The sequence below is a fragment of the Lactuca sativa genome, chromosome 4 (genome assembly GCF_002870075.4).
Source record: "Lactuca sativa cultivar Salinas chromosome 4, Lsat_Salinas_v11, whole genome shotgun sequence".
Lineage (NCBI taxonomy): Eukaryota > Viridiplantae > Streptophyta > Magnoliopsida > Asterales > Asteraceae > Lactuca > Lactuca sativa.
In genome coordinates, this window is record NC_056626.2 from 334104233 (window position 1) to 334126758 (window position 22526).

Genomic DNA, 22526 nt, shown 5'->3' on the forward strand with positions numbered 1-22526 from the left:
TCAGCTTGAACATCACGCTATTAGACAAACAACATTTTCAGCTTGAACATCACGCTTGCTAGACGTTGCTTGAACAATCAATTCACACATGTCATAATTGGAAAAATTAGGTTAAAATGTGAATTCATGTACAATATAACCTCCTTGTGTAACCTTACAACATCTCATCTAGCGAACTTCAAAACTTCAATACCATTAAAATTCTACTTTTATACATTGACATTTAGGTCAAAACAATCTCATATAAACCCGAAAATCGATCCAATAAGCTAAGACCAATAATTTTTTGGCCTTAATCTCAAATTAAAACCCTTAAGGGACCAGAAATCTCTTATTGGGCCCAAATAGGCCGACAACCCCTCCTTTGGGCTTTAATGGGCTGAAAAACCTTATTTTAGCATTAATGGACCACAATTTGTTATTGGATTTTCTATTTGGGCTGAAAAACTTTTATTTATCATCTTTAGTTGGGCCAAGAATTAATATTTTTGGATTAATAAAAAAAAAAAAGAGGGAATGAATTAATCCAAGTTTGACACCTCAGTTTTACATGGCAAATAACCATGCTTATCGTCTAGCATACATCTAGAAAAAGATTAATTGCCCAACAAACATCAATGCACTAATCTCTCCTCTTCCTTTTTTATAAAACCGAACACACACACACACACTACACAAAAATTCATTTTTCTTACTCTTTTGCTCTCAAGAACATCTCCCATCCATTCATCAAGAGCCCATCCCTTTTTCTCCCCTCTCTTCTCTACCTCTCGGCCCATATCCATACACATAAACACTTCACAAACTTCAAACTCCTCACTCAACACTCAAGGAATATCCTCATCCTCTCCAAAAATCTTGAGTACATCCTCATAAAGAGTTGGATTCTAAGCTTCTTGGTAAGTCCATGTTTGATCCAAGTGTTTTTGCTTCATATATATGCTTAGAACTTTCAATTTACACCTTTTGTTGTGTGTAAAACTTTTAGAAAAACTCTCCAAAAACTCAAGTTAGGTTCAAAGATTCTTCTTCTTCTTCATCTACATCTCAAAAACCAAAAGGTGATTTTATACCCCCTTATTTTCGGTTTTATAATGTTTTTGGGGGAGGATACAAGTGCTTTTGTGTTAGATCTATGTATATGTGTTTAACTTTTAGATCTTTACTTGAACATGAAGTTTATCACTTGGATCTTCAAAAAAGCCTTGAGAAAAGTATGTGCTATCACATATAATACATGTAAACTTGTAGATCTGGGATTTATACACTTAAAATAGCCAAAAACAAGTGTTGTGAACCAACATGGATAACTTAAACTCAAAAATCAGCCTTTGACAGAAACGTTTTAGTCTAATCTTGGACTGTTTTGACCCCCTTAATGGTAATATTTTTCAAAAATGTTTTAAATGAAAACATTTCAGGTTATTACCTTTAATATGACTACTCTCACGTTTTCATACGATTTTTCTACAATTTTTGGGGAATTTTACAAAACTAGCTATCATATTTGAAATAATCTCAGACCAGCCTGTGAAGGTCAGCAATTTCACACTTGTTTGAGGACATTAACAATTATGATAAAAATAGTGAACAAATTAGATAAAATTTCCAAACTTCCAGAGTTTACGGATCCAAATTTCGACTTACGATGATTTTCTACAAATTTTCCAATAACCGGGTCAGAAAAGTAAAAAACCAGAAAAATGTGTATTTTCACAAAAATCAAGCCAAAAATGATATTTTTGATAAAAATGGGTTAAAATGCTATCTTTACCAAAAACTAGCCATAAATACAAGTTTTTAACAAAAGGGGGACTAAAGTGTTGTTTTTACTAAAAGTTGGCTTTTTATATCAATTTGGTAAATAATCGAGCTAAAACTAGCAATATAATAATAAACGGGCTAATTAGGTTATTTTCATGTTTATTGGGCCTTAGTAACCCATTAATATGTTTGATAGGTCCTGAATACTATTTATATGTTTATTGAGCATCATTGACCCATTAACATGTACGACGGACCTTGGATTCTATTTGCGTGTTATTTGGGCCTGTAAATACCTTACATGTGAAATGGGCCTTAGTAGTCCTTTTACATATATTTTGGGCCCATGTTATATAATCACATTCCTATCGGGCCTTCAAATGACTTACATGCTTAGTGATGCCTTAGTGGTTCACTTACATGGTTCATTAGGCCTGGGAATGAGTTTTATATGTTTTTCTTCTTTTCTCGCATAAACTTTGATTAAGGATCTAGTGAGACATGTCGGTTGACACCTATTGAGTGTATGATCGTAGCATGTAGTTATAACCAGAGTCTCTTGGAAGGAGAGCGTGAGTTTGTGTATAGATCTATACGGGGGTGACGCCCCACACCTGAGCTGTTCGCTATAGTTAGACTCAGCCAATCTGGGGTGACAGACCGTACCTTGTTCCGTCGGTGTCCCAAAGACGCCAAGACAGACGAAATTGTCATTATTTAGTATGGTTATAATGGCTCACTTAGAAGAATTAACATTATAAGATTTACAGAAACCATTCTATTTTCTTTTTGGGATAAAACAGGAAACCTTCTTTTGATAAAACGACAATCTATACGCATCAGTACTCAACCATGGGGGTTGAGATTCCAACATTATCTATCGCAGACAACATCAGGTTGTCTGGAATCATTCTTTTTCTATTTTCGCAAACATTAACACACATTCATTAATATAAGATCGGACACAAATATTTCAAACCATTTCTTTTTAGAAAATATCGGATTTTTTAAAGCACTATGAAAACTATTCTAAACAAGCACAAAAAACATTTTTATTCAAAACTGCTTATGAACTCACCAACTTTTTAGTTGACACTTTTCAAAACAACTTGTATTCTCAGGAATTCCGGTAGCAGGTAATAAGCTCGGCTATAAGATCAAGTGGTACGACTTCAAGAAATTTTACTTTCTTACTTTTGTGTAACTGATGAGCAAGTTCAATATGTAAACTAAGTGAGTGGGTATTTCCAATGTGTGATGTTTGATTGCTATGTTTCATTCATATTCAATTGTTATGATATTGTACATGAAGTCATCCACCCCCGGACGTTTCCGTCATCCCGGTTCGGGGGTGTGACAACATAATTTCAGCTTTTAGGAACAACTCTATGCATATTCAATGACCTCCTAGATGATTTTTCTTTCCAACAATGTTGACCTGTACTCTTTGCATATTCAAAAATTCATTTTGATAGGTGGAATACATATATCACAACTCTTGATATTTAATTCATGATAAGAATACCAAGTTATCAATTTTTGATAAGGCCACCAAGATATAAAATTTGATATGTCCACCAACTTATCAACAATCCATAACAATATCAAAGCTTCAATATTTGACCACCAATATCATATTGATTTTAAAAAAAATCAATTCACCCATGTCGTTAATATCTTCCAAATTGAATTCATGTATTTGTCGAAGCAATATCTCCAAATTTAGATATCAAACTTTTCCCTTTATAGAACGGCCTCAAATATTTAATTGGCTCACTCTCAAAATAAGCTTTATCAATTATCAAGATTTTTAGAAATCCACTTGAAATTGAGAATTGGAGAAAATGCCTTGTAAATTCGTTGCTCTTTCAAAAAATATGGATCGAATATAGAAGATCCAATATCATTCTTCTGAGAATAAAATGAACTTCTAGGCTCTTTGGTAGGCACATAAGAATTATTAAACATCACACTGTACCATCCATGTCACTTTTCTCACTTCTCCAGTATCGAACTTCGTCATCATGTCGAATTTGAGAACCTTCAACATTTTTGGATTTGAAATTCGAAGTCATAACAACATTTGAAGACTTTTTCTTAGGAACCCAAATTTTCTTGGATTTACTCTTCCTCTTCTTCTTCTTTTTCATCTTTTTCGAGCTTGAAGTTTTGCAATCAAGAGACTCAACATCTTCCTTCACAACTTTAACATTACACATTTGTACCATATCATTTGGTGTTTAATACATCTGAACATCTTGAATTCTGGGTTTTCTGTAAGACACCATTCCTTTAAATGAATTGCAAGAACATGAAGAATCATCAATTTGAGTTCCAATAGAACAAAATACTTTCACAACCTTAGGGGATCTATTGTTAAATTCTTCATTTGACACATCAAATTTGGAGTGTAAATCTTCTGAATCACAAGAATTACACAAAACACCTAACTCCCCCTCAACATGAGCATTTGGAGTTATCTCATTTTTTGGAACCTCAAGAACATGATGAAAGCTATGAACATCTTCAATAACACCATTATGAACTTCATGAACATCTTTAACAAATTCAAGACCACTAAGAACACTTTGATCTTCAATCAGAGAAACATATTTCCTGATATACATTTCCAATTCCTTAGGTTCTTTATCGTAAGCTCTTGAAAGATTCATCGTTTCTTTAATCATACGTAAATTCAAACTATGAGAAAGAGGTTGAAATATCAACTTTCCAGAACTATCTTTCTTTCCATAAGAAATTGGAATGCTTCAATCGAATCTACCATCTTTCGAATATTTGAACATAAATCCATAATATTGCTCCTTATTGACTTTGTACTTCACATTTTCAATCATCACTATCAAAGAATCATACTCCAAATTCACCATTTTTTATCAAATACCAAAAAGATCACCAAATATTAGATATTTCAAGAGAGAGAAGATAGATCTCAACAGAATTCTAGAGAGAGAAAGTAGACATGAAATGAATTTTTAAGAGATCTACATCGAATCTATGAACAAAATATGAATATTTTCAACAAAATCACTTCTAAAAAACGAATAAATAACATATATGAACATATTTCCGAATAAGAAATAAGATTTGAATAATGTTCTAGAGAGAAAAAAACGAATCTGAATGAATCAAAGAATAAAATTCGATTTCTAGAACAAGAATTCCTTCCAAAACAGAATACTTACAACATTTGAAGAACGATGTAAGATTCACGAGATCAAATTCTCATTTAGGATCGTTTTCTTTAAATAGTTGTTTAAACCTCCAAGATTAAACTCTGATACCACATGTAGGATCACATGGAAATGACATTGAGGGATTAAAAACATCAAACATAAATCAAATGATAAGGAAATCAACACAAGGTGTAAATAATTCTCTTTAAACTCAATTAGTCTGAAAGGAAATCTCAAGTGTACAAATGTGGAAATGTAAGAACTCTCTATTTCTAACACTTAAGCCTACAAAACTATAAATAAGAGTGCCCTTAACAGACTCAAAATACATAGCGTGACTAAGGCATAAAGTACAACCTCAATGTTCACACTAAAATAGATAGATATATCGAAGTAAGATAGACTTCGATATAGAGAACTATATATGAACTTCTCTATGAACTTCTCAACACCTTCTCTATCACCTTCTTAACACCTTTTATAGAGAGGATTCTAAACCATACTTATCTATCAAAAATACCACATCAATAAATTCAATATTTCTTGACTCAACAACGGTGAAGAACTGTTATCCACTTCCAAGAATCGACAATTTTTTCGATCAGCTGCAGGGTGCATATTGGGTTTCCAAGATTGACTTGAGGTCGGGTTATCATTATATGAGGTTCAAAGATGAGGATGTGTAGAAGACGACCTTCATGACTTGTTATGGTCATTACGAGTTTTTGGTGATGCCTTTTGGACACTCCAACACACCAACGACATTCATGGATCTCATGAACCGGGCGTGCACGCCGATGTTGGACCTATCTGTGATTGTATTCATTGATTGTAATTTGGTATATTATAAGACTAAGGATCACTTAAGAGAGGTTATGTAGAATTTGAGGAGGGAGAGGCTTTATCCCAAGTTCTCCAAGTGCAAGTTCTCGTTGTGCGAGGTGCATTTTTCAGGGCACCTTGTCAACCAGGATAGTATATTGGTCGATCCGGCCTAAATCGAGGTAGTGATGCAGTGGGAGGTTCCGAGGTGTCCATCTGAGATTAAGAGTTTCCTTGGGTTAGCAGGATATTATCATAGATTTATCCATGATATCTTCAAGATTTCAGTGCGTTTAACCAGGTTGACGAAGAAGAATGTAACCTTTCGGTGGGGGCCTGAGCAGCAGGCGACATTTGAGACCTTGAGGCAGAGATTGTACGAGGCCCTCATACTGACCCTTCCCGAGGGTGTGGATGATTTTTTGGTATATTATGATGTTTTTATCATGGGGTTGGGGGAAGTGCTTATGCAGAGGGGTCACGTGATCGCTTACATTTTAAGGCAGTTGAAGCCTCATGAGACGAATTATCCTACTCACGACCTATAGTTGGGGGTTGTGATTTTCACCCTCAAGATTTTGCGACATTACTTGTATGGGGTTCGGTATACCACCTACACGGATAATAAAAGTTTGAGATATTTGATGGATCAGTTGAATTTAAACATGAGGCAACGCAGATGGTTAGATGTTGTGAAGGATTACGAATATGAGATTTTGTATATCCTGGAAAGGCCAACGTAGTGATCGATGCCTTGAGTTGCAAAGCGAACAGTACTCCTATCAGATACCTATTTTTGAGGATGATTATCACTTCACCATTGTTATATTTGATCGAGGAACATGTAGAGGGGATTAAAGAAAGAGAATTAGAAGAAAGAAAAGATTAGGTGTCAGATTCCTTTATTTTCCAGAGATAGTAAGGGCTTATTGACTCAATGTGGCAGAGTATGGGTTCCTGCTTCTAGTGGGGTTAGGCAGACATTATTTGAGGATGCCCACAAGTCAAAGTTTTCGATTCATCCAGGCGCTACAAAGATGTATAGGGATCTGAGACTTAGTTATTGGTGGCCCTGTATTAAGAGGGAGATAGCTTGGTATGTAGAGCGGTGCTTGACTTACCGAAAAGTCATGACCGAACATCAGAGACCCTACAAAAAGGTGCAACCATTACCCATCCCTCATGTGGAAATGGGAGGAGATCACCATGGATTGCATCACGAAGTTGCCAAGGATGGCGCGCAGGGTTGATTCTATCTAGGTTATTGTCGACAGATTGACCAAGAGCGGCCAATTCATCCCGATTTAGGAGAATTCATCCACTCATGTAGGCAGAAGTACCTATTTAGTTTTCAATTTATAACCTAACAAACTCTTACTAGCTATGCACCTATCACTACTAGAAAAAAAAGTCTTTTACGACGCGCAATGCATGTCGTAAAATGCTCTGACGACGCGTAAATACGTGTCAAGGAAGGCCATGTCATAACGAGAGACGACCCGCTTTTTCGCGTCGTCTATAGACGAGATGCATTTATGACGCACATTTATGACATGCAATGCGTATCATTAAAACCCCTGTCAAGAAAGGTCATGTCATAAATGAAGATGACACACATTTTTGCGTATCGTAAATTTAAATGTTTAAAAAATATATTTTTATATTTGTATATTTTTAAATTAAATTTGCATTTAATGTGTCATAATAGAAATAAAATACCATATACAAAAAATACAATCGATTGCATAAAATTTAATGTCGTACAATTCTATTTCTTACAATATATAAATTTGCATTCATTTAATCTACACTGTATAAATTTGCATTCATAGATAAAAATAAATACATCCACAATGCTTGGAATCAATTTGAATCTTGAATCATGAAAAGTGTTTGTTCCATTAACAAATCTTTCCAGCAAAGAGTCTTTGGCTATTGGCCTATCAGCAACAAAGTAGAGAACTAGGTTGTGATTCGGTTTAGCTGGCACCTGAAAAGAAAAACCAGAGTTTTCACCATTAGCAAAAAGTTGACCATAAGTCATGTCCCCATTAAGCCAAAAAAATAGAATGTAGGGGCAATTCGGTCAAAACTGTTAAAATGATAATTTTTTTTATCAAACAAACAGTATGCAGGGGCATTTTGGACAAAATAAACGACCATAAGTCATGTCCCCATTAAGCCAAAAAAAAAAACATTGATAACTGAGGTAATTTACAGAAAACCAATTTTGTGATGAGTATATATTGCTTGCCTTGAGAATTATCATGGCAAAGCCCTCGTTACCATAACACAACTAACCAATCAAACATATCTTGTAATGTTTCCATAGGATCACAACAGCCTTCAAATGATTATCACAAGATTCAGATGTCTGGAGCAAAAGGTTCATCTGCACAAAAGTCTAAGTCTTAAGTTGAAGTTTGATGAAATCCTTTCCAATATTCAATCCCTCCACCAAGCATACCTTTCCCAAATTTAGTGCTAAATAAAGATCTACCAACTATTTGACGGCTGTAATTACAGAGGGAAATTAACAACTTTATATAAATTTTATTCAGTACAAAATGTAAAGAAATAATATAGAAATTATGTTACCCATTTATTGAAGCCGCCACCCTTGGAACAACATCAAGAGCTTGAATGATCTCTTGGGGTTATCATATTGTCCACCACTTAAAAAGTGTCTCAAATGGTGCAGATCTTTTAAAGACACAAACTTGATGTTCACCTTCAATTCCATTTCATGCCTACAATATGCATACCAACATTAACATAGGACAATGGTTAATGGTTTTTGAAAAAGCAAGAATTAAGAGGGCCAGTAGCAAACGCAGTGAGTTTCACCACAAACTCTTTAGACTCAAACGGAAGAGGGCCAGTAGCAAACGTAGTCTTCATGCCATCATAAGCCAACATCATGCTTCCCAAATGTGATTGCTTGTATACGGACTCGTGGCCTGTTGCTGAGCAGAAACCACAGGTGTCAGGGGGTTTGAACCGGATTCTGCTGCATTGCCGGTTTTTGCAGAACAGTACCAGTAGCAGTAAACCAAGCGGTGGCGGCAGTGTTTGCCGGTAACGGTGCTGCTAAACCTAGAGAAAAGTTCCTCTACCGTCTACCGCCGACATTTCCCAAATCAAGAAAATGAATTTGTATATTACCAAAGTGCTAGCATTTCCCAAATCAAATCTTGTAAGTAAAAGGTAACCCTTTAATGTTAGAAAATATTTTCAAATTCTTGTTACAAATTTCATCATCGTTACACATGTAAGATACTATAATTACCTTAAGTAAATAAAAAATTATGAAATATTATCCTAATGATTTGGTAAAAAGGTCAAATAATTGGTACAAAAGAATGATACGATGATGAATGATATGCTCATTTTGGATTTTATGTCAAGAAATAACAAGTAGAATTAATGTAAAAGATTTAAGAGAAAAGTTAATCTGAACCTGTACAACGTCAAAGGACTTAAAAATGCCACCAATTATAACATGTCACCCACAGTGAGCTCCATTCCTAATAGTTGTAGCCTTAATGTGACCACATTTCCTACAAGGAACAATGTTTCCAGCATATTATTAACATTAAAAAAAATCCAAATGATATATAAAATATTAGATAAAACAAAGATATGTCAAGACATGCCATATTTCAAACCAAATATGCACTTTAAAGTTGAAGGGAAAACTACTCACTAATGTAATTGACAGAAAAAAGAACCGAAACCACCCTGAAGTCTAGACAAATATGTTCATGTCCAACATTCATGCACAAAAAAAGATGACTAAGAATGTCAATGGACAACAATATTTAACAAAGCATCCTCTTCTCATTTCTTCCTATTACAACATTGTACTTTGAAAAATCCATCCAATCAAAGCTATGATACAGTAAGTCTTTCAAAGAACAAGTAAAGAGAAACTCCATAGAAAATGATAGTCTTGCTGTTTCAATTCCACCATGTTGTATCCTGAGAGAAACACATTTTTGGATGTTTTTTCAGATGTTCCGGAAGATTCAGTTTTGGATGTGTTTTCTGATGTTCCGGAAGATTCATTTGTGTCCCCATCACTGGAACTGCATCAAGAGACAATGCTTGCAAGATGAATGGCCAGGATTCTTCTAAACATTGCTTCAACTTTTTGGCAACTAGAGAGGATTGAATTCCATCAAGGAATGGTTTCCACTACAGGAAGAAGACACAGAGAAATGTTATAGACTCCCAAATATGATGTATAGCATGTATTTAACTGAAAAGTATACAAGGAATAGATTAAGCTTACATGTATATTGGGCCGTGTGCGGAAGCAGACATAGCTGTAATCCTTCAAGAGTGAGAGCCAATAGTTGCCCAATGTATTTGAATTTTTTTGAGAATAATGGTAATAATGCAAGATACTCCTCTGGGATGCTGTTATGTCTCCTCAAGAATGCATATGTATAACATTTGAAAGAGGCATGGGCTGTTAATAGTCTTATCTTGATCTAGAAAACAATAGAGGGAGAATTAGTAGAAATTCCATCTGAAACATCTATATCAAGAAAGAAGATTAAGCTAGTGTTTAATAAGATGAAATCGGTCATCCCATTGGACTAAAACAAAGACTTTATTTTGTCTAATGGAATGGAAATAAGCATGCTTGAAGAAATGTGATTCCCTCCATTTTGTTGATTCTCGTTCCTTTAGCCAGTTTTTTTTCATTTCGTCATGGAATGGAATGAAAAAATTGCAATATAACCCATTTTTCTGTATGTTACAGCACCAATCCCTTTTTTAAAAAGAACACGATTAAATAATATTATTATTTTTGACATTTGTTGCATGTTGTTAGCCATGTTTGCTTGACTTGGATTTGCAAATGTCCCTGTGTGGGTATTTTAGGGTTTTGAAAGAACTACTGAAATGCTTTCAAGCAACAATTACATGGATTTGAATGAAAAAATAAGGAAAAAGGTTAAAGATCATAAACTCACGAGAACTCACCATCAACGAATTTGATCTCAGCCCTCAAGTCCTCAAAGTTAAGGAACAATATTTTGGCATTGATTTCCTGGAAATCAGTAACAAGATTAAGAACATACATGAAAAAAGGAAGGACTTTAAACACATAACTTACGAATAAAAAAGATGGAGAAAGATCTCATACATCCATGGTAGTAGTTACGCTCATAGTACCATCTTCCTCAAGGCGACCAATTTTACTGCAATAGATGATAGTTCCGTTGAACAAAAGCATTCCTAACCTTCATCTATGGAGGAGAGACTTACCTAAAGTCGCAAGAGAAGAAGTGTTTGTGCAATCATAGTAGTTTTAAGGTTTCCTTCGGTTGCTCCCTTCACATCTCCGACAATCTTCATCTATGGAGGAGAGAGATGAGAGACAACCCGGTGAAGGGGGAGAGACGAGAAGGTGGATGCATCGATTAGGGAGAAAACAAACTCAGAGAGTGGAGTGAAGTCGGATTTAGGACAAGTTGTACCAACTTTAGGGAGAAATCGAAACAGTTGTTCTTTGTTGTTGATCTTCTTTGCCGTGATTATTGGCTTGTGAATAGAGAGAAAGGTTAGGGTTTCTTGATTGAGAGAAAGGTTAGGATTGATAGAATTTACGAGAAATATATTGTGGAAGGAGTTGAGAGAAAGGTTAGGATTGAGAGGAGGTTTCTTGATTTATGATTTAAGGTGATATGGGGAGTCATAGTAGGCGGGATGTTTAATTTTTTTTGGGAAAGGAAAACGGTTATGAATGATTTAGGGTTCTTAGCAGAGGATTTTAGAAGGAGAAGAAGGAGTATCAGGCGAGGTGTTTAATTTTTTTGGGATTTCATTTCCTAAAAAAACACAGAGAGCGCGCCTTCTTAAAAAAAATATAAAGCGACACCTTTACACGACACACTTTTTATGATAGGTACCCTCCATATTTTTTTTTCTTTTCTGACACTAATTTCAGGGCACGCATAAATACGTGTCCTCTATCCTTCAAATTTTAGAAGATATGACATTATTTTTAGGGTGCACGCTTTTGCGTATCGTAAATCACTGTGTGTCATTGTTTGCGCGTCATTAAAGGGTTGTTTTCTAGTAGTGTATAGGAAGTGTACCTAGTCAGTTTATAGTATAGCTCATGTAAGTTTGATGTCGATCATAGGGAACGAAATCCAATTAATTAAAATTAACTACTTCTAATTAAACTATTAAACAAACTATGATTTGGGGGTTTTACTGATTTTTCAAGATCAGAATAACTTTATATCAACTAGCAAACAAGCAAGCAACAAAAACAAAGTAACTTCACGAATTACAAGAATACTTATGCCTAGATCCGATTTCACTTTCTCCTATTGTTGATTCTTATGGATAAATTATATTGATTACCAATTATCTAGCTATTATGATCAAATATCTAGACGTACCAATTTATGAATGACAAAGAAATGATCATGCAAAAGTTAAACACCAAATTGATAATAGTACAATTGGACTATGAATGATATGATTTGCTCTCATATGATCAAATCAAGCAACCAAACACAAATTAATACTAATTTTGCTCTTTAACACAGTTAAATTTACTAGCTTTAGTTACTTAAACTAAGATGTGATTAATCATATCTCTAATTATCTAATGATCATAAACAATTAAAAGAGAGATTCATGCAATTAATATGATCAACTAACACATAAAATCTTATTTATAAGCAATATCAACTAGAACTGAAACATGCTAGGGTTTATATATATCAAACACAAGTAACATCAATAATAACCATCCAATATCGAAATCAACTTATAAGTATCAAACTCATCTTCATCAAACAGAAGTAAAAGGTGATTAGCCTCTCATTGTAGCAGGAAAAACTCATTAAATCTAAGTAAAATAAGCTAGACATAAGTTTAATAAGCAGACCAACTAGATCAATGATGGACATTTTCTAAATCTTCTTCAATCCTTGAGCTCTCTTGAATTTCGACTTTCTTCTGGGTTTCTAAGGGTTTATTAGTTGCAATTAACCTTAGGGAACCGAATGCAAGCCTTCAATTTCGATATAATGTCCGAGATTTTATAATTGAGAAATCTGACCACCATATCGTGGTTGACCGCCACCACGACATGGTCTTCGTGTTAATAACGTATCTGTCCGGTCAGCAAATGGGTCGTGATTCTTCAAATTACCTATCACACCCCCAAACCAGAATGGCGGAAACGTTCGGGGGCGGAGGATGTCATGCTCAGTATCACAACACATGTATCATAGTATTCAAAGTAACAAACAATCATTGTATAAATATTAAAGTGCTTACATGTATTCGATTCACAAAAGATTTACTCCAAAATTGAAGAACAAAACAAAGACATGAAGCTACTATACTCCATCTTCTGAATCCCTGTGTGTGTACATGTCTACTAGTTTCCTGAGAATACAAGTTATTTTGAAAAGAGAGTAGATCAGAATTTAAGCTGGTGAGTTCATAAGTATTTAAGTTATGAAAGTAAACTATAAGTTCTTTTGAAGAGATCGCCTGTTCCTCTAGAAAATCCTATATTTTCTGATGTGATGAAAGATAAGTGAAAATGACTCTTAAAATTCCTTCTATGAGTACTTAATGGATACAAGTTATATACAATCTAAAGTAAACAGACATTCGATTGTGTGAATCTGCCATAAGCCCACAACCAAAGAAGGAACAGGAAGTAAGGCGAAAGTCACACATCCCATTGTTTGTTAGCTCTTCATTGTATATAACCCTGGAGTATCCATTAGGTGCTTACGGAGTTAACTGTATTAGTTCTTTTATATTTGATGAAAATATTCCATAAGAAAATCATATATTTTCTTTAGTAAAAAGGTAACCACAATAGTTCCTTCTATAATCACTAAGTTTATACAAGTTATATACAATCCAATATCGAACGGACAGTTAAATGTGTGAATCTGCCCTAAGACCACAACCAAACAAGGAACAAGAAGTAAGGCGGAAATCACACATTCCACTGCCTACCGGGTATTAATTATATATAACCCTGATGTATAAACTAAGGAATCATAGAATTAACCATTTAAGGTCCTTTATGTTATACTAGTTTAATAATATTGTTTTCGGTAATAAATGATATTGTTTTCAGAAAGATCCATTGAAAACCGTTTACCTTAAAAGAATAATGTTTACCATAGAAAATCCTATATTTTCTATAAAAACCGACTGGATGTTTATGTTCTTCTAAGTTTGAAAAGCACAATTGTACTCCATATACTTACTACCATGATGTCTAGTTTTGTTGATACGTTAAAATGAATAAATACTTGGTTGCTCTGGGTACCTGATATGACGATACTACCCTCCTATGATTACCTAATACATACGAGTTGCATATAACCAAGATCGAACAGACTGTTGAATGGTTGAATCTGCCCTAAGCCCACAACCAAACAAGGAACAGGAAGTAAGGCGGAAAGCACACATTCCACTGTCTATCGGACTTCAGTTCTATCTAACCTAAAAGTGTACATTGGGTAATCACATAGTTAATATCCTTTGAGATTGTTCATGAAAAGTATATTAGTACGTAAATATATTGTTGTTTTCTATTGTGAGTTTTATGACCATACTAATTGGACCGATTGAACACGACGTATTGTAGACGTCGAAAAGAATATGACATTTGTCACCCATAGACCTGCCGGTCCGGCTGTAGCTAACAGCGAAGTGCAGGATTGTCAATCCCGTATAGATCTATACACAAATTCACGCTCTCCCTCCAAGAGACTCTGGTTGTAAGGGTAGACTTCTATTGTACTTATGTAAGTACCGAAGACGTGTCTTACAAGCTAGATTAACGACTTTACAAGTAATAATGCGGAAAATCCTTTTTATAATTAACATATAAGTTTATAAAAAGATCCTTTTGTTCCTTGAGCTAAACTTATTAAAGTTTATAAGCTCATTTCTATGTTCTATTCGAAGTTTCATGTTCTAAATACAGTTTATTGATACAAAGACATAATAAGCAATTTATATTTTATAACACAACATTTCTTGTGTTATACTTGTACCCCCTAAAACATTTAAAAAGTTGGAAAAGACATGGGGGTATGAACTCACCTTATATGGGTGATTCACTAAAGATTCGAATAAGGATGATAAGTTCCACGAATGAAGTCCCGAGGCACAAACGAGTCCTAAATGATATATATTAATACATATAGGCATGAAATTAGTGAATCTAACTACAAAGGTGATTAGGAAACAACCTAGGATGCAAGAAGAACTCACCAAAAAGTGCTAGAAGCTAGATAGGAGGTTGATAGGGTGTTCACGGCCCAAAGGAAGGATGGTTCACAGCGCAATGGAGTTCATGGCCCAAATTGATGAACACACGAAGTGTTTACGGTCCACTTGATGAACACGACCCAAAAGATGAAGAACTCTTGAAGATCTTGGTGTTTTGGTGGGTGTTTGAAGTTCCTAGTAAGCTTCTATGGAGTAGCAAAGGGAAGGGGTGTTTAAGAGTGAAAGATGGTGTTCTTGAACTAAGATACTTGAGAGATAATGGAGTGATTGCGGCCAAGAGAAGAAGCAGTGAAGGAAAAGTGGCGAAAACTCATCTATATACCATGAGTTCACGACCTAAGAGGGGTTCACGGTCGTGAACCTCACTTGTTGAGGTTTTATGGCTCAAATGTTGTTCTAGGCTCTTGGTTCTTACGTGGTTCACTTCTTAACACGCAACCCTTACGTATACTCGGTCTAGAAGCCTATACGTTTGACCTTAAGTTGATGTGTTTGACCTGATCCAATAATTTTTTTTTTCGGGTTGTGACATTACCACGTTGTGGTTATGTGACCACGACGTGGTCTTTACACCTTTTCTTTCCTTCTTTTGTTTTAGCTCCCGTTTCTTGCTTCCAACTCTTCATATGCTTCCTTTTTGTCTCGAGCAAATCTTCACCGCTATAAAACATAATTTAAACATAATAAGTATCTTTTGTTCCATAGTAAGCATAATTGTAGCTAAAAGTACTAGAAATATGCATTAAATATGTAGTTAATTAGGCACACATCACTAACCCTAGCCTCCCTTTAAATTTCTTGGCTCATTTTTGTTGGAATAGTGTCTAAGGCTACAACTATATTAGGCAAGTATTTGACCCGGTTGTGCGTGGTCCTTTTGGGTTGCCTTCACCATAGCAACTTGATAGGATGATTTATTAAGAGAGAATAAATATTATTAATATATTATGAGAATAATATAAAGAATAATAATATTGTTATTTGATTAATATAAGTCATAAATTAATTAGAATTAATTTGGTGACTTAAAGAGATTAATTAAATAAGAGGGTATAAACTGTCAATTGTTTGATAGTTAAACTTTAGACTGTAAATCCATATTGGATAGGGGTGGACGAATTCTAGAAGCTAGGGATAGCTTAAAATCATCCAAGGCTATCTAAGGAATGGATTTGGATTGCTTTAAGAGAAGATTATCCAACTAGGGTTTAAACTGTAACCCTTAAGGAGTCTACAAGTATAAATAGACCCTATGGCAAAGGGAAATCGACACCTCATTGAAAGTAGAGAACCCCTGGCCGAATTCCCTCCCCTCTCCTCTCTCTCAAATCATCCTCTTTGCTATTTGGTGTTTATAAGCCATTGGAGGAGTGACAATTGTGACTCTAGAGCTCCAAGACAACAAGATCAAACAAGAGATTCAAAGGTATGATTCTAGATCTGATTTTGTATTGTTCTTATACCTAATTAGTCATTAGAAGTCTTGGATTCAAAGCATGTTTAATTAGAAAGCCTAGATCCAAGCATTAGGGTTTTGCATGCGCACATAGGAAAGTTCTTATGGCTAAAACCCATCAGTGGTATCAGAGCCTAGCTTGGTTTCTATTAAATTGTTGCTTGTTTGAAACTTAACTGCAAAATTCGATTTTTTGTGTTTCTGAGTCATGGACTCGGCGAGTTGGCCTCACTCGGCGAGTCCCTTGGTGCACTCGGCGAGTCCAAGCGTCAGGAATGGCCAGATTCGGGATTTCTTCATGATTATCTTATGGAAACTTACCTTAATCATATTAGATCAACCCTAATCCGATTTTTTGATATATATGACTATAATCTTGATCTAATTAAAGATATTTATCAACTAATAAAATATTTAATTTCCTTACATGATAATTAATTAATTATTTTGATTAATTTGGTAATTATCTTGCAAGAAATCTTGAATAAATCAAATATAGATAATTAGGAAATTAATTGTTAATTAAAATTATTTGTTATTTGATCTTCCATGTTTTAAATGTTTAAAACTTGTCCTCAAGTTTTGAAATTTATATTTTGTGATTAAAAGTTTTAATTTAGACAATTTAAATTTCAAACCCTAGATTTTTAAAAGGTTTAAAAATACAACCCTATACTAATATAATATTACAAGAATAATATATATATATATATATATATATATATATATAACTAAAATGCTAGTCTTACCGTTAGTAGGCCTCATTCACGAAGCCGATCTATAAGGTGGGTATAAGGTTGTGGCCTATAAAATGACGCTTAATGGGTGTACACTCACACCCACCGCTTGCTTGATCGGTGGAGGGTCGTTAGCCGAACGGGTAGGATAGGGCAACCTCATCCTCTCATTAAAAGTATAATATGTAATACAAAGTAACTACACATTTTTTTTAAAAAATTTCCCAATCTTAGTTACTTTAGGAAAAGTGAATTGATGCAATCCCATGAAATTACACTTTGCACCCTTGCTAAGAAGTTAGTGGAGCGTGTGTGGTTTACCGGCACACTAATTGGTTCTAAGCAAAGGTGGCAAAGGGTGATTCATTGTTTATCATAGTTCGATGGAGCGTGTATGGTTTACCGGCACATCGAATAAGTGATCGTTACAATGAAGGCACCGTGTGAATTTGCATGGTAATTCACACTCGCTTTGTGATCCTCGGTATCCCAGTCACAAACAAGAGGGGCATATCGAGATTTAAACATGCCATTGAATAGTTTCAATGAATCTCATCCGAACCTAGGAATTCTCAATACATTTAGGACTTATAGTTAGGTTTTTATGGTGGAGAATTAGTGAATCGTCATTCACTTACCTTCAATTTATTTGCATGTTAGATTATGGCATCCCTTTTCTAATATGTAAATGTTGTTGTTGGATCCTGGCCCTAATTTTTCTTATTGGGTGATAATTAGGGATTCATATTCTAATCTATCTTTGTCCTTTCTATTTGTAGATGTCGAACGCAAACAACGCTGCTGCTAGTTCTTTCACATTGATGAGCCTTTGCCAAAAGGTCACTTTCGATGGAACGAACTTTAGCGAATGGATAAGATACATTCACACCATTGCTCGATATGAGGATAAGGAGTATGTCCTCGATGAGAAGCTCGAGAAAATCAACCTTGAAATTGCTACTCTGGCTGAAATGACCGCTTTTGAAACTCATGAGCACGATGCAACGAAGGTACATTGCATCATGATAGCCACCATGAACTCCGAATTCCAAAAGTCCTATGAGGACATGTACCCGTACGAGATGCATCAAGACTTATTGGAGAGATACCACCAGAACGCGAGACAAGAGCGTTATGAGATTTTCACTAACATGATTTCCGCTAAGATGGGTCATGGAGAATCTCTTACCGTGCACCTGCAAAAGATGCAAAGGTATGTCGACCGCCTTCGCAAGTTAAATGTTGACTTTGGGGAATACTTGGCGATCGACATGGTGCTTCACTCTTTGCCTTCGAGCTACAATCAATTTAGGATGACCTACCACATGAACAAAGAGGAGGTCACCCTAAGCAAACTCCAAGGTCTCTTGAGGGTCGCTGAGAGCAACTTCAAAGACAAGTCTGTTGCACCAACTCCCAATCCACCCGCTGCTCCTGTCTTGGCTATTGGTCAAGGAAAGGGAAAGAAGAGGAAGGCTTCGTCCAAGAACTATCGCAAGGTTAAAGCCCGAGATGGTGCCTCTTCTAGTGGGACCAAAGTTGATCCTGCTAAGCCCTGCCCTAACCCTAAGGAGGCAGAGTGTCACCACTGCCACAAGATAGGACATTGGAAGAGAAGCTGCCCAGAGTACCTGCAAGCCATCAAGGAAGGAAAGATCAAGCCGTCTTTCGCAGGTATATACACAATTAAATCTAACGATTCTAATCATGCTATTTCTTGGGTTCTTGATACCGGTTGTGGTTATCACATTTGTTCTAATGTGCAGGGACTAAGAAGAAGTAGTGATGTGGAGCAAGGAAGGATCAATCTAATCATGGGGAACAGAAGATCGTCGCCTGTGACCAAGATTGGAGTGTATTCTTTAGTGCTTAGGAATAATTTATGTTTAGATTTGAACAATTGTTGCTATTCGCCAGAAATGGCTAGAAACATCATTTCATTTCATGGTTTATTTAGACAAGGTTTTAGATTTTCTTTTAATAATGAGAATGGTTCTATTTTGGCTTATCTAAATGGCGTCTTTTATTTTGAAGCTGTACCATGTAATGGAATATATGAAACCGTTATGATTGTTGATAACTTAGGAAATGATGTTCTGAATATAGATTCTTCCAATAGTATGGATAGAGCATCCTTGTGGCATTGTCGTCTTGGACATGTCAACAAGAAATGCATAGCCCAACTCCAAAAGGATGGAGTGTTGGAGTCATTCGACCTTAGGGAAGATGACACGTGCGAGTCTTGTTTACTTGGAAAGATGACTAAGTCACCCTTCACGAGTACGTGTGAAAGGGGTGAGGGTCTATTGGACCTAATACATACTGATGTATGTGGACCGTTTAGATCAACCATGAAGGATGGGAACCGCTTCTATGTGACTTTTACCGATGACTATAGTAGATATGGGTATATCTATTTAATCAAGCAAAAGTCAGAAACTTTTGAAAAGTTCAAAGAGTTCAAGAATGAAGTGGAGAATCAATTGGGCAGGAAAATCAAGATGCTTCGATCCGATCGAGGAGGAGAGTACCTAAGTCTTGAATTCCACGATTATCTCAAGGAGTGTGGAATAGTTTCACAATTAACGCCTCCTAGGACACCGCAGTTGAATGGTGTGGCAGAAAGGCGTAATCGAACCTTATTGGATATGGTTCGCTCTATGATGAGTCGTGCTTCACTACCTATCTCTTTTTGGGGGTATGCCTTAGAGACTGCCGCCCATATCCTTAACCGAGTCCCTACTAAGAATGTTACCAAAACACCTCACGAAATGTGGATAGGGAAAGCTCCCTCGTTGGCACATATCAAGGTTTGGGGTTGCGAGGCTTTCGTAAGACGAGATACTCACGACAAGCTTGAACCTCGTAGTGAGCGATGTATTTTCATCGGCTACCCGCAGAAATCCTTTGGATATCTCTTCTATAGACCAAAGGACAATATTGTCTTTATTGCGAGGAAAGGAGTTTTCCGAGAGCGAGAGCTCATAGGCCAAGGAGACAGTGGGAGGAAAATCGAGCTTGAAGAGATTCAAGAGTCGATAGATGAAGGAACCTCTACCGCTGGCACTCAACCCGAGGAGGAAACTCCGGTTGAACCGATTGACGAGTCCTTACCTCTTAGACGTTCCGATAGAGTTAGAGTTTAACCCCAGTTTTATGGTTTTCATATTACTACCGAAGGGGACACGTATATTAGTGATGGTACACTAATAAATCTTGATGAACCTAATAGCTATAAGGAAGCCATGGCAGGCCCGGAGTCTGCGAAATGGAAAGAGGCAATGGATAGCGAGATCCAATCCATGTATGATAACCAAGTTTGGAATTTGGTTGATAATGTGCCCGGACGTAAGACTGTTGGGTGCAAATGGATCTTCAAGAAGAAAACCGACGTGGATGGAAACGTACACACATATAAAGCGCGATTGGTTGCGAAGGGCTTTACTCAAACTCCCAGAGTTGACTATGATGAGACCTTCTCACCAGTTGCGAAGATAAAATCTATTAGAGTGATGCTAGCAATTGCCGCATTTCATGATTATGAGATTTGGCAAATGGATGTCAAGACCGCTTTCCTTAACGGAAAGTTGGTTGAGGATGTTTACATGGCTCAGCTAGAAGGGTTTGTGGATTCGAAGCATCCGAATAGAGTGTGTAGGCTTGAGAAGTCCATTTATGGACTTAAGCAAGCATCTCGCAGATGGAATCTTTGCTTCGATGAGAAAGTCAAAGAGTTTGGATTTGTACGAAGCGAAGATGAATCATGTGTATATGTCAAAGCCAGTGGGAGTATAGTTAGCTTCCTCGTTCTATATGTCGATGACATATTACTCATAGGAAACGACATCCCGACTCTGCAGGAAGTTAAGTCCTGGCTCAGGAAGTGCTTCACTATGAAGGACCTCGGAGAGGCTTTTTACATTTTGGGAATAAGGATAGTAAGAGAAAGAAGTAAGAGACTAATAGGACTTAGTCAGAACACTTACTTAGAGAAGGTACTAAAATGTTTTAGTATGGAAAACTCGAAGAAGGGAGAATTACTGATACAAAGTAATGCCAAGTTGAGTAAGACTCAAAGTCCGAGTACCGAAGCTGAGATAGCAGAAATGAGCCAAGTACCATACGCTTCCGCAGTTGGCTCAATCATGTACACTATGACTTGTACTCGCCCTGATGTAGCCTTCGCTTTGAGCATGGTTAGCAGATATCAAGGTAATCCTGGCAGAGCCCATTGGATTGCGGTGAAGAATATCCTTAAGTACCTTCGGAGGACGAAGGAATGGTTCTTAGTCCTCGGAGGGAGTGATGACTTGAAGGTGCGAGGGTATAGTGACGCCAGTTTTCAGACCGACAAGGACAACTACCGTTCGCAGTCGGGCTGGGTCTTTACCCTGAATGGAGGAGCAGTGACATGGAAGAGTTCCAAGCAGGAAACCGTAGCTGATTCAACGTGCGAATCAGAGTACATTGCAGCGAGCGAAGCGTCGAAGGAGGCAATATGGCTGAAGAACTTCATCGGTGATCTTGGAGTTGTACCTGCCATAAAGGAGCCCATGGAGATTTTCTGTGATAATGAAGGAGTGGTTGCCTTGACCAAGGAACCGAGGAATCATGGTAGATCACGACATATCGACAGAAAATATCATTTTATTAGACATCGTGTAGAAGAAGGACAACTCGTAGTGAAGAGGATATCATCAGAAGATAACCCAGCAGATCCGCTTGCGAAGGGACTGAGTAGGGTTAAGCACTTGCAGCATGCTAGGAGTATTGGGCTGAAGGATGATATTAGCATAGATTAGATAGTATTAGAAACGTGTAATAGATAAATGTAATTAACATTTGATGATTAAATAAAGGAGTTTTATTTATGAGTAATGTTACTGTCTTATGTTAATTGTTTAACTATTGTTTCACTTTGCATGTTTTGACTTCCAGAATAATTGAGTTTATTAAGAATAATCGAATTATTCAAATTGTCTACAATCGTTCATATGTTGGAAGTAGATATGAATAAAGATTGTCATGAATTGGTATGTAGATTGTCTAAATGGTGTTAGACATAGCAAAGGGTTGCTGCAACGTTCATGAGTGCTTATGAACTAGTTTTGAGCATTGGAACAAACCCGCGCTTGCTGGAATCACCTTATGGAATATGATATAAAAGGGCGATCGCAAGACGATAATATCATATAGTTTTAAAACCTAGATATATGGTTTGTTATTTGTTAATTGATTGTACATTGATAA